Below are 12,956 nucleotides of genomic sequence, written 5' to 3'. Positions count from 1 at the left end.
TAAAATACTCATCTCCTGTCAAACTGCAGTTCACCTACGTTGTTCTAGACATTAGATTTTTTTGTCTTCCCTCATCAAATTTAAGAGCTGTATTTCAAATATATGTATCTTTCTGGATTACTAATGTCACCTGTTGCTTTCATTAAGTATCACAGAGTAAACACAAGGTGATCTAAAATGGTATCTGTGGAAATTATATTTTCATTCTTTAAGCTGTCCTGCTTTCCAGTATCTGTCTTGAAAAGCAGGCACTGGAACTAGGCAGTGCATTTTGCAGCACATTTGTTCATTAAGGTTTTTTGGGCTATGGATCTTAGTCTTAAACCACTGAATCAAAAGAATACATGTTAATGAAGAAATTTTGATACATGTATCTTCAGTTAACAGCTGGTAATAAAAAGTATGAAACCTATATCCTTGCTTATTCTTCTTAATGCATAAAGCCATCAGAATGCAACGTGCCTGAGAAAGAAAGTCGTCTGCTCTGAGAAGCTTGCAGCACTGAGACCTGCTCCTGCAGTAGGCCATGTTTATTCATCAAATGGGGAAACTCTTCCTGTGTCAGAGATATTATCTGCATTAGTCATCAGTACACGCAGTAAGTGTTTGCATAGTCAGGCCATCAGCAGAGGATCTCAACCGGAGATTTGGGGGAGAGCTACTTTCTTTACTTTGGCTCTGTGAGATGAGTGTTAAATTCATCTGAATTCAAACTTAACATTAATGATAATCTGATCTCTAATAGTATGATGACCTCAGTCTCATTTTGATTCACGTTTTATTTTTTGCTTCTGTACATCATGTTGGTAATATCAACACAGCTTTTTCTCTCTGTTGTCTAATGTTTACCACAGTTCATTGACTCTTTCCTACCACTCTAGCAGTTACCAGGAGGTCTCTCTTTAGCATCTAAGATCAGGCAGGTTTTGGTACCTCAAAATTAGAATTGATTAAGATTTTGATGGAAATTAGCTTACAAAATAATAATAATAATAATGAGGCAGAGCAGAGCAAAATGCAGATTTAAGATGTGCCAAGCATGTGATGTTCTTTTACAGGATTCAGAATTTGTAGAGCAACACAAAGGATTACTGGCATGTTCTTCAGTAAAGGTTTGTACCGCAAAAGGTTTCTCTGTGCAGAGAGTCACCAGCAGCTCTGAATGGCTCTTGCTCTGCATGGCCTAATGAGGCTGTTTGATCAGCTGATAGACCTAGCCTGCACCCTGCACCATCCCAGTATTGGGTCAGTGCTCTTTCAGTATCGCTGTACAGCTTGTACTCTGCTGTGTAGACGTACTCCTGGTGATCCAGCTGTCAGTGCTGATGCTGATTTAGGGACAAGGGATCAAATCTTGCATATTAAGCCCAGAGGCTCACTTCTACCTTTGTGGCTATGACTGACTTGCATGAACCTGACTTGAAGTTACTCATGCTCTGCCTGGAGAAACTGGTCTTAATCCTCTCTAGGTAAAAATGTCCTTTCTTCTTTTTAACTTGATATTGTTTGCCATATTTCTAGACATGGTCACTCTTGCAGCAGGTGATTCATACAGTTCAGAGCAATTTATTCTTTGTCTTAAGTGAATAAAAATTTTCTAAAAATCCTTTAACTTGAGGTAGAATGTAAAATTTTCTCTGACAACAGCAGATATTTTTCTTTCATTCTTCTAGGTTTTGAAATATTTTTTAGATATAGTTGAACTGCATTTTATAATTGTATGATTTTTTCCTATAAATATTTATTTATGTAGGTTTTAGCCTAATAAATGTAATTTGCTGAAATAAGATGCAATGCTATAATTTTATAATACCAGGGACAAGTCATTTTCATCACTTAATTCCTTTTTATATGAAACAAGTGTCATATTAGACAGCTGAAGAATTTAACAAGTCTTAATTCATTGATGGCAGTAGTACACTTAAAAATGTGTGGTATTCCCAGGAATATCCTCAATTTCATAGACATGTGGGGGAACATTCAAAGTTAATTCAGGACAATAAAGAAGAGCATAATTAAGTGTTGACAAAAACAGCTGAGTGGGTGGCTCACTCTGACGATGCTTTATTTTCATGAATCCTTGTCTGGAGACCTTTCTAGTGCTAAATTTCTGAAGGATGACTAGGATTTTAGCTGACTGACTTTTATTTGACTTTAATGGGAGATCTGCATTTTAAAACACTGCACAGTATTTTGAGAAGTTCCTCATAATGTCCAGACTAGCATTATTTTAAATCTGTCCTTGGCAATGGCAAATGATGTTATTAATATTCAGTTGTTTCAAGATGGATTCAAACAGTGGGGGGTGGGGGATGTTCTTTGGCATGGTTCTCGGTTGTTAAGAAGGTAATAAACCTTCCTTGTCTCTGATTTTATAACGGACAATAACCATTAGCTGATCAACAGAAGAAATGTCAGGTGTGGAATCAATGCTGATAGAAAAATATTTCACCTGTTTACATTTACGAAGGATCACTGATAAAACCTTTGATCCCATTAAGGATATAAACTCTTCACATACAGTCGATGACAAGTCTGATGAGCTAGCTGAGCTCCATCAGCCTTGCTGTGCTTAGCGAATGTTCAGCTAAAAAGGGATCAAATTGACTCACGAATTTCAAAATTCCTAGGAAATTACCATTGTGAGGTGACCTAGTTTTTTGATTAGTGTCATGAAAAGACAGGTCTCACTGAGAAATAAACGTAATAATGTCAACCACATGCTTAAGTTCTTCTCTCCATTATACGCATTCACTTTCAAATTGTTTTGTCATTTTAGCATAAACTGTACCACTTGCTTTCATCTGAGAAACACAAGCTTAGCATAGTTCTGTGCAGAAATCAAAGATGAGCATGGAAAAAAGACCCCTCTTTGCCTATTGAATCATTGATCAGACAAGCACAGCAGATATTTGCATGGATCCTTAGTAGTTAGGTCTCAGTAGCTGCCTTAGATAATTGTTGGAAGGGAAGGAAGATAAGAGGGAAACTTAGGTGTTTCATCCATTCATTTTTACAGTAATTGCAGGCCTTCTTACCCATTGCCCTCTCATAACTATTCTTCTTCAAGCACAGTAGGATTAGCAATCATTTACAGCATTGATAGTATTATCCTTTAGGAACCATCTAGTTTAAACCAGGACTAGGGGTTCATGAAATGAACTGCTTTCCCTTGGTAACAAATGATAGTTTTGAGGGGGAGGTGGTTGTCTGGGCAAGGAGAAGATTGAGAAAGAGGGGGAGAAGCAGAGCAAAGTTTCAGATGTGATATCAAATCTGGACTGCAGAGGCTGATTTCACACTATCATTCTCTCCTCAGAAAATAACTTGACTGATTTGAAAAATCCACGTGCAAATACTACAAACTATAAGACCTTTAGGAAGTCTTCACGGTAACCAGGCTATAGTCTGTCACTGTCTATCATTTGGAGCCATGGTGTTCCCTCCTCACTGCCTTAGGGAGATGTCTACTGTTTCTTTCTTTTTTCTTTTTTTTTTTTTTTTTCCTTTCTCCCAGTGTTTTCAGCTCTTCCAGCTCTCTTTCCTCTGTTCCTGTTTCCCCACACAGGTGCAGAAATCCTTTTGTGGTACAGTGGGGCCAACAGCAGAACCAAGGAATGTGGGGAAAACTGCCTCTGCAACAAGAACATCAGATCTTTTCTCTCCTCACTGAACATCCTGCGTTCTCCCCTCAGGACTCAAGAAAAGCTCAGTGGAGAAGGGCAGGTGAGTACGACCAGACAAAGCAGAAGAGATTTGCTTTAGAAAGAGCTAGGTGGGAAAGTTGTTGTTGGCTCGTGGACTTATGACCATCAAAAATAGCTTTACTGTAAAAATAGAAGCAATGCAACTTTATATTTTTGCCTTAACAAGATTGAAAATTCAGATCAGTTGAAAAAAGGGGAAAAAAATTATCTCCAGGTTCAGTAAGTGAAAACAAAAGGAAGGAATATGATAATGTACAACCACAGCTCTTCCCCAATATTGCAGCAGCATCTGTTAAAAATGCAGGACACTTAAAACTGTCAAAGAGCTATAAAATCTTGCTTGACTCACAAAACTAGTCCACATCAAAGGGATGGTGGCTTCAGTTTCTTGGAATAAAGATTCATATTAAGTGCTGGCATATCAGTGTCTGTGGACTCTAGGTTCTTCCTCTTCTTCCTTTCCTCTGCTTTTTCCCTAGTGTCTACCAATTATGTTAAAAGCTAGCTCTCAGCCCTCTGAGTTACTCATTGGCTTTGACCAGTGTTATAAACCACACTGTGATGGGCTCTAGTAAGAATAAACAGTGGCCGCTGAAGGTGAACATAAGGTGGGATAAAAAGTGAACAAAAATATGGCTTTGTTCTCTTTACTTTTTAAACTGCAAATTCAAGTCCAAGGTGTAAACAGCAAAACTTTCAAATAATATATGTGCAGACAAATAGTTTGGATGCACAGCAAGAGCTGTTTTGGAAGACATTGCAACTGTGTAGGAGTAGGCTGCCCCAGCTGCGTGTCTTTTCAAAACCAAAGCAGAAGATTTCATGAAAAGCACTGTTACCTTGCCACTGCCAAAGTTAATTTTGCTTTCTGAGGCTCTCCCAGTGTCTTGTTTCACAGGAGAGTATGTTGGGAAGAATTTTAAGTTCTTCCCATGGCACTTGCATTCAGTGGGGATTTCCTCTTTTTTACAGACACAAGAAGCTAATTTATGCATGCTGTAATTTGAGTGGCAGAGGTTGAGGTGGGAGAGAAGGAACTCCAAAGGAATTAACATCCTCTTTGTAGTTAACATTAAGACAAACAGGTTCACCTACCACGGGTACAGAGAATTTCAGCTGGTTGAACTGCCTATATTTCTCTCTTAAATAAACAGTAGACTAGACAAGTAGAAATCATTCCCCAGATGTTACAAGTGCTCTAAAATCTGTTTGAAACTATCTAAATACTTTACACTTCTTATAAATTCATATCTTGATCCCAGAAGAGGATCCAGTGCACTCACCATGGACTAATAAACATTTAGAAAAGTTAAATTACTTAGAGATATTTAAGTATCATACAAGTACATGAAAAGTGTAGAAACACTTATCAGCATGAAGTCCAACCTGCAAAGGCCTTTGTTTATTTAATTGCTTTTTGGTTCTCCCATTTAATAAAGAGGATTATTTTTTAACCTTTGCAGTTCCAGACAGTACAGATTCTACTGTAGCAGACTGGAGGAAGAGAATTCTTAAACCAGGGGCATTTAATCACCTGCAGGGTGAGAGAGGTTGAAAAGAAAAATGAATTTACTGCCTTCTAGATCTGTTTGTAGGCAATTTATGTTTGAACTTCTCTTAATTTTCAGCATAATATTTATGGTCTAAAAGTATATGAAATGGTGTCAGAAACCAGCCTTCTTTTGCAGCACTGAGAAGTCCTCTCCCTGAGTCCTTTAAGTCATCTGTTTCCCTTTCATGTATTCTTTCATGTTGTGCTCTGCCTTCTGATGGGTGGTGCATGATGAGGAATCGGGAAGCAGCAAGCTCTGTGGCTCTGCTGCCGGTGTGCTTCATACATTGTGAAGAAGCAGACCCACATCATAAAACCCACTGAAAGCCACGGCAGTACCTCTCTAAAAAATGTAATGGACTGTACTGAAAGCCTAACTTTGACTGATGTGAGGTTTGGGACTTTATCCAGGTAAGAATTCATGCAGCAATGAGCACAGATAAGGCAGATGACCCAGAGTAGGGCCAAACTGTTTACCAGCAGATGTGTTTTTGAAAATCTTCCTTAACTGGTCATGGCAGCGGAAAATACCCTGCTGTTAAACGCATCTGCAATCCACTGCGCTCCCAATCCACCTACAAAAATTCTGACCTTTAAAGAAATGATGGAGAAGCTGGTGATTTTTTCCATGGCATTGAAGCTCAGTCTATTTTAGGCTCCAAGGCAATTGCAGCCCTTTTTGCTCCCTATTTCACATCACTTTTAAGTCTTGTTCTGGCCACTATGAACCCTTCAGCACTTCTCCCTGTGCAATCACTCGAGTCAAGATCTGTGATTTGTGATTTGCAGATGACATGTACATTTCTTGGCTGATGGCTGTTAAGGCAGTTTGCAAACCTAAGGCAATAAACTGCAGGGATGCATTTGGAGCTCTGTTTTGCCACACTAAATTGCCATTCTCATGCAAATGAATAACAAGTTTCTCATTATTATGATTGAAAAGAAGCTGTTGTACATTTCCAATGTTGTGGATTTCTGCATTAATATTTTAATGAAATCATTTTGTCAATTTTCATTATATACCATCTGTAGATGTGAATATCATATTTAATTAGTCTATGTATCAGAAACAGTGATGCAACTTGCTGAGTAGGAAAAGGGGAAAAAAAGCCCTAACAGTTTCTGCATTCTCCAAATGTAAGTCCTTTAATCCTTTCAGTATGGAAATCTATTACTGAGCTGTAGAACACTGTTGCAATTTCTAAAGCGTTAACACAATTATTTATACATTTCTGATCATCTTTCATTTAAATATTTATAAAATATATACTGGGAAGTATGTACCTTTTAGAAAACCTTTTTAGTTTCTGTGTCATTTTCTTAAAATATTCACTTCTGTTCCTCTTAAAAGATACCTAAAAAGAAAACCTGCTGGATTTTGTTTTAAGTGACACCATAAATGTACAAACACAACATAATTTAAACAGAAAATAATATGATTACCATCAGAAGGATTACTACGGTTCATTGTTCAGAGAGCAGGAAACACAAAATGATTATTTTAAATACTAAGTCTTAGCTTGCGAAAAACCAAATGTATCAAAGTGCTTCAGTCTTAATGTGCAACCCAAGGTCTACATATTGTATAAATTCCTAATCCTGTCAAAATGCAAGTCTGAAGATTAACAGAATGTATAATAAATGTGTCTCTGTCATTACAAATAAAAATAGTATTGCTAAATCAAGTGTAGCCCTTTATAAATGTAAAAAAGCCCAACTTAAGCAGATTTGCACTTTATAATTCTACAGCTCTGAGGAGGAAAAAAACGAGATTGACTAAAGCAGATACTCCATTTCTCTGATATAAATCAGTTCATCTGCACATACACAAAAAGCCACTTGGCATAGATTTCTTTAGCAAATAACTTAATATTTATTGAGATTTCTTGTATATTTAATTATTAATATCAGCAGTGTTACAGTATTTCTATGAGGTTGCTATTACTGACCCTGTACCTGTTGGTTTTTTTCCCCTCATTTTTTTTTCTACAACCATGGAAGCATGGCACTTATCAATTATTTTGTGTGACAGAGTCAAAGAGACTTATGGTTTCGTTGTCTGCTGCTAGTTCTCTCACTGTCAGCATTTCAGGGCTTGACTTGCTGTCATCCTACAAAATATCGTATAGTTTAATCGCTTTATAGTTAGTGCTTGTGGTGCATTAGAATAAGATTATACAGGACCACTATTTCATAATGGATTAAAAGGAGTCTTTTAGAAATGTTCAGTGAAGTAAAAAGAAAATGCAAACAATGTATACAGTTCTTTGTTCAGCACTAGTTACGACCTGGACACAGTAGTACTACCTTTAAAAGGGGTGGCATTTGAACAGTTGACTAGAGTATTATTGGTACTTTTATATACAGAGAATTTATATTGTGTTAATTCTTCCTCAGTGACGTAGAATACTTAGAATATTACGGAATGGTTGAATTAGAAATGTGCTCTTTTGTGTTGTGTGTATTATAAATGTGAAGAATGTTAGGAATGATGTATGAACTCAAACCTTTTACTGAGTCATTACCCTTTTGCATGTTCTAAAGTGGAAAATAAGTCAATAATCATCACTTCTGTGGAAAAATTATTTTCAGGCAGCCTTTTTCTTCTCACACCTTTTAAATAAACCAGCCAACCAGAGGAGTCAGAGTGACTGAAGTCAGTAGAAAGCTGCAAGATGCAGTACTATTGAACTCAGTAGTAAAACTCTCACTGATTTCAGTAGAGGCAAATTTATCCCCAACATTTTCAAAGGTGCCTGGAGGGTGTGCATCACCAACTTTAGGAATTTTAAGGAGGTATTTCACACTGCTTGAAAATTTTATCTTTCAAATATCTTATCCAGAAACTGAGTGAAAAAATAGCTGGAATAACAAGCACTAAAATAGGGCAGCTCTTATTCCTTAATGATGAAGCCAGCACCAATCTGTCTTTTGTGATCAGCTGGCATGTTGTATTAGATTTGCACGTTCTTAAGTGTACTGATCCAGACTCTGAAGGTCTTACATGCTCAGCAACCCTCTAGCCATTGAGGACAGCGGGAGCTCTGCTAGAGTCAAGCCCTCAGGAATAGGCATAGAATTTCCTCTTAGGCTCATTATTTCTTTCACTTGAAGAACTAAAAATGACTGAAAGAATTAGCTGTATCATTTATAGCAGAAAATGTGTCTTCATTATCTAAATCTACAACTAAATCAGGAGTATCTCTTGCACTGAGTTTCTTGGACATGGGCTATTAACATTTATTAGGCAGGAGTGTGTCTGACTCTGACACATATCGGCACTAGGAGGAAGTACTGGAGACTGAGTTTAAGAGCACAGCACTGTAATTTCTCTGTCATTATTTTCTCATTATAAATTCACTAGGAGACTCTTAGGAGTCAGGTTCCTCCCTTTGTGCATGCCAAGGAACTTCTTCCTGATGCCAGTTGTTTGTGGAAAGAACACATCTGCCTCTCATTTTCTGTCTGAGAACAGAGGCATTACACAGCCCAGTGTCCTTCTGCATGCACACCTCTCTAGAGGTCCACAGATCCTCCCTGCACAGAGAAGAATTCAGTGGAGAGAAGGGGGAGAATCCCCAGCTTGGAGAGGTGACATCCATTTTCAGCCTTTCTTTCACCCTGCTGTTACAGCAGAGAGGCAGTGGATTCTGTGCCCCTCCACTTATTGGAGGGGATGTAGATTGTCTTCTACAGTGCAGACTGTAGGAGGCAGAACGGGTTGTTGAATATGTATGGCAGGTAGCATAGTAATGCTTCTTAATTTACTATCCCAGGTAATACTTGTATTTCAAGTTGCAATATGGCTGAGAGAACTGCATATGGCTCATGAACAGATGTTCAGCAATAAAGCAAAGCTATGGATATATCTGTCTATGGTCCAGGTCGGCTGCAGGCAGTTCTTTCACTGTCTCCATACAGCGAACAAGCTCTTGGGGAGCTTGAATGACCTTGTGAAAGAGATCCAGATTTTAAGGCAAATATACTATCTATGCTATCAGGGGAATAGGCAGCATAATCCCCAATCCCCATCATTTCAGTTTGTCCAGCCTCTTTGGAAATGGTGTGCCATTTCCATGGTATGATGGTATGATGGTATGCCAAAGTCTGTACTAAATTAGAGAAAACCTTGCCCATACATTTTATTTAGGAAATGGCCGCCAAATTATAGTCTTCTATGGGAAAGGAAGAATACAAATGAGTTTTCAACTTGGGTAAGCGAAATAATCAAAGATGTAATTCTAATATTCTCAAAACTAAAAAATTCAAGTGTTCAAAAGATACTTTTCATTTTGAAATTTTGAAGACTTTTTAATATGAACTTAAAACAAATGAAAACAAAAAGAGTGCTGGAACTATCTCCAGAAGTACTGTTCTGGTTAATCCTAACCAAAAATTTCTTGTCTATGTTAATCTTTCTGCCCACTACTTCAGTTTTTTTGTTTTGCTAAGATCTAAACTAAATGATTGTTAAATAGCACTGCCTGTTCAAAACAAATCCTAAGATACCACCATAGTTAGAACCAGTGCCAGAGGACCTATACTTAGCAGAAGAGGATTCTGGGTTTTGACATAAGATGAATACATGTACACAGTAATTAAAAAAAAAAAAAAAAAAGAAAAAAACCCAAACATTTAAGTCATTAAGAGGTGTCAAACATTTTAGCTTTTCTGCAGTCCAAATGTCTCCACTAATGACCACTGAAGCCAACAAAAATCTTTTCTTCTCGTGTAAGTTTTAGATATGGCTGTGATATTTTTTCTTTTTTTTTTAATAAGAAATGCTGCCATGTCACTAGTAGCTCTGACAAGCAAAGTATAATAAGCAACAGATTCACTGAGAAAATACTTCATATCTGTTAGAAAAAGTTGTCAGTTTTCAAGGAGATGATGCATGATTTAGTTTTGTTGGTGAGTTATGTACGCTGGGTTTCACATTGAATCTATCACTGAATACACATTTATCATAGTAACAAGAGAGCACTATTTAATAGAGCTTCTAATATTCCTTCTCAGGATATATATGGTCATAAAAATACTCTTTTTTTTTTTTTTTTTTGTAATCATCTACAATGCATCTTTAAGCATTGTTTCCTTATTTAATCATTTCCTTGTTTAATGAATACTTTAATGAATAGTAATCAGAGAAAGCATGATGGATGAAGAAGATAAATGTAGCATTGAAGAACAATCTGGGGATTAGCTCTGATATGGTGATTGTTTTCTTCCAGCATGCTCTTTAGTGTTGCCTTTTACCCCAGAAAAGCTTTCAGATCACAGCTGCTTCTATATTGATAAGTATGGGGAACAGCACAAATTCTAGCTGTGAATGTTCGATCAATCTTATATAGGTAAAATTGCCACTCTCCAGCTGATTAATGTAATGATTTTAGTTTGTGCCAGTAGAGCTGTAACAGAAATCCACTCCTGTGCAACTAATTGTTTAAACCAAATACATATCCTTGCTGCACAGGATACTTATAGCTATTTTTTTTACAAGACAAAATTATAGTTTTTGAAAAAATGATGAGGAAAATGGTTGAAGTTTACTTTCTGTTACCCAAGGGCCATAGCTGCTTCTTGCCTTCTTCAAATGTAGTCTATTCAATCTCCTGTAGTGTGGGAAATTATGTTCAAAATCTCTGTGATCCTCTGTCCCTAGTAAGTTATGCAAGTAGTGACAAGTATACACCGTAAGGTCTTGCAACTATATCTGTAATGTGTGGCTACAGACTGTTGATCAAGAGAGCCTAGAAGAAAAACATTATTTTCAGGTGTGAAAAACTGTCACCTTTATCAAATAATTTCTCTTGCATCTCTCCCAAGGCATTGTAGCCTATTTAAACTTGGGAGGTTAAGTTTGTAGCATTCATTATGACTGAAAATTTAGTTCACACAATCATGATGTTCTCTTTATTAAGTGTTACTGTTAAGCAATCTTAAAATAAACACAATATAGTTGGCCTTTTGAAAGGTTCATGGGATAATTTTTTTACCTAGTCCCTTAATTGTGTCTGCTTTTTGAGACTGATATGCAAACTAATGTTGCTGCTATATGGTTTATTTGCCACATATTATCTGATTTATCTATGTATATCTTACAATTTACAGTTATGTCTGATGCATATAATTTAAATGCTCAGGGGTAATGTAAATGTCTTTTGACAGAACTATGGCTTGAATCTTTGGTTGGTACCTCTTTTCTTGAATCTCAAAACAAATCAGAAATACATTCTGGCAGATAGCCTGGCAGTTTTACTCTACCTAGCAAAAATATGTTCTCTAAGACTCTTCACCCATGTCATTATATGAATTATTAGATAGAATAACAAGTTTCAGAAACTCTACTAAGAGATATCCGTGTATCAATATACCTGTTCTAAAAGTGGCTGTCTCACCCACTAGTCCTCTCCCAAGCTAATCTTATTCAGTACCTTCAGCACCACTTTGTCTCTACTCCTTCACGAACGTTTAGTCGCCATCCTTTCGGACAACTCTTCTATTGTTAATCTGTTGTAAAATCTGGTGTCACAGTATGTAAGACATTGTACAGGGTATTAACACAGCCATGGTTTTCAGTAGCTGTGCTTGAGAAATCCTAAAGGGAATCTTCAGTTAAACTTTGGGTAACCTAAACTAGAAGGCAACTTCTTAATCAGTATTCCTTAGCTCTCTGGATGTAGGTCTTTTTTTCACAGTGCTGAGTTATCAAAGCTTAGATTTTCAGAAGCCCTGATTTCAGCAAGTATTGCACTTCTGAAGCTCTTTACAGCAGACTAATCCAAGGGGGGTGGAGGGTAAATAAACCCGGCAAGATGTGGGAGACAGATCTTTCTAAGGAAAAATGAAGAGGCCTGTTTCACCTGCCCCTCCATTCATAGAATGGCCTGAGTTGGAAGATGCTTTGAAGATCATCCACGATTGTAGTTCCAATCTCCCTGCCATGAGCAGGGTTGCCACCCACTAGATCAGGCTGCCCATCCAACTTGGCTGTGAGCACCTCCAGGGATGGGCATCACAACCTCTCTGGGCATCCTGTTCCAGCACCTCACCACCCTCTGAGCAAAAAATTTCTTCCAAACAGCTAACCTAAATCTCTTCTCTCATAGTTTAAAGCCACTTCCCCTTGTCCCATCACTGTCAGACCATGTAAGTGGTTGATCTCCCTCCTGTTAATACACTCCTTTCAAGTACTAGAAGGCTGCAGTAAAGTCTCCCAGATCCTTCTCTTCTCCAATCTAAACAAGCCCAGCTCCCTCAAACTTTCTCCATTGGAGAGGTGCTCCAGCCCTCTGATCATCTTTATGGCCCTCCTCTGGACCAACCTCAACAACTCCACATCCTTCTTGTGTAGGGAGCCCCAGGATTGGATGCCAGTACTCCAGATTTGGCCACAGATGGGCACAATCTCCTTCTTCACTCTGCCGGCCTCCCCCTCATTTGGTGCAGCCCATTCTCTTGATCACAAAACCCAATGAGAAAGAGTGACAGAGACATTACTGACTTTTTTATTAGGAGTGGGAGATGAATTAGAAACCTAAGTATTGAATAGGATTTTTTGAAGAATGTCAGGTGCTTGTAGGAGAAAAAAACAGTTAGCAATGTCAAAACCTGCTGTGATTCTCTAGAAATGCATTTGATGCATTGAAAATGTCACATCTTCACTCCTGGAACCTAATGCAATTATGTAGGGAAAA

General features: G+C 37.7%; 1 long non-coding RNA gene across 1 annotated transcript in view; it reads left to right on the top strand.

Moving 5' to 3' along the window:
- The window catches only part of LOC121111415, a 112,012-nt gene that overhangs the window by 56,419 nt on the left and 42,637 nt on the right, over nucleotides 1-12,956 (top strand). The window contains exon 7 of the long non-coding RNA XR_005861911.1: nucleotides 3,569-3,726. This is a non-coding gene — a long non-coding RNA (uncharacterized LOC121111415). The remainder of the gene's footprint in view (nucleotides 1-3,568; nucleotides 3,727-12,956) is intronic.

The sequence above is a fragment of the Gallus gallus genome, chromosome 8, assembly GCF_016699485.2.
Source record: "Gallus gallus isolate bGalGal1 chromosome 8, bGalGal1.mat.broiler.GRCg7b, whole genome shotgun sequence".
Taxonomy (NCBI): Eukaryota; Metazoa; Chordata; class Aves; order Galliformes; family Phasianidae; genus Gallus; species Gallus gallus.
This window is presented reverse-complemented; position numbering and strand designations above follow the sequence as displayed.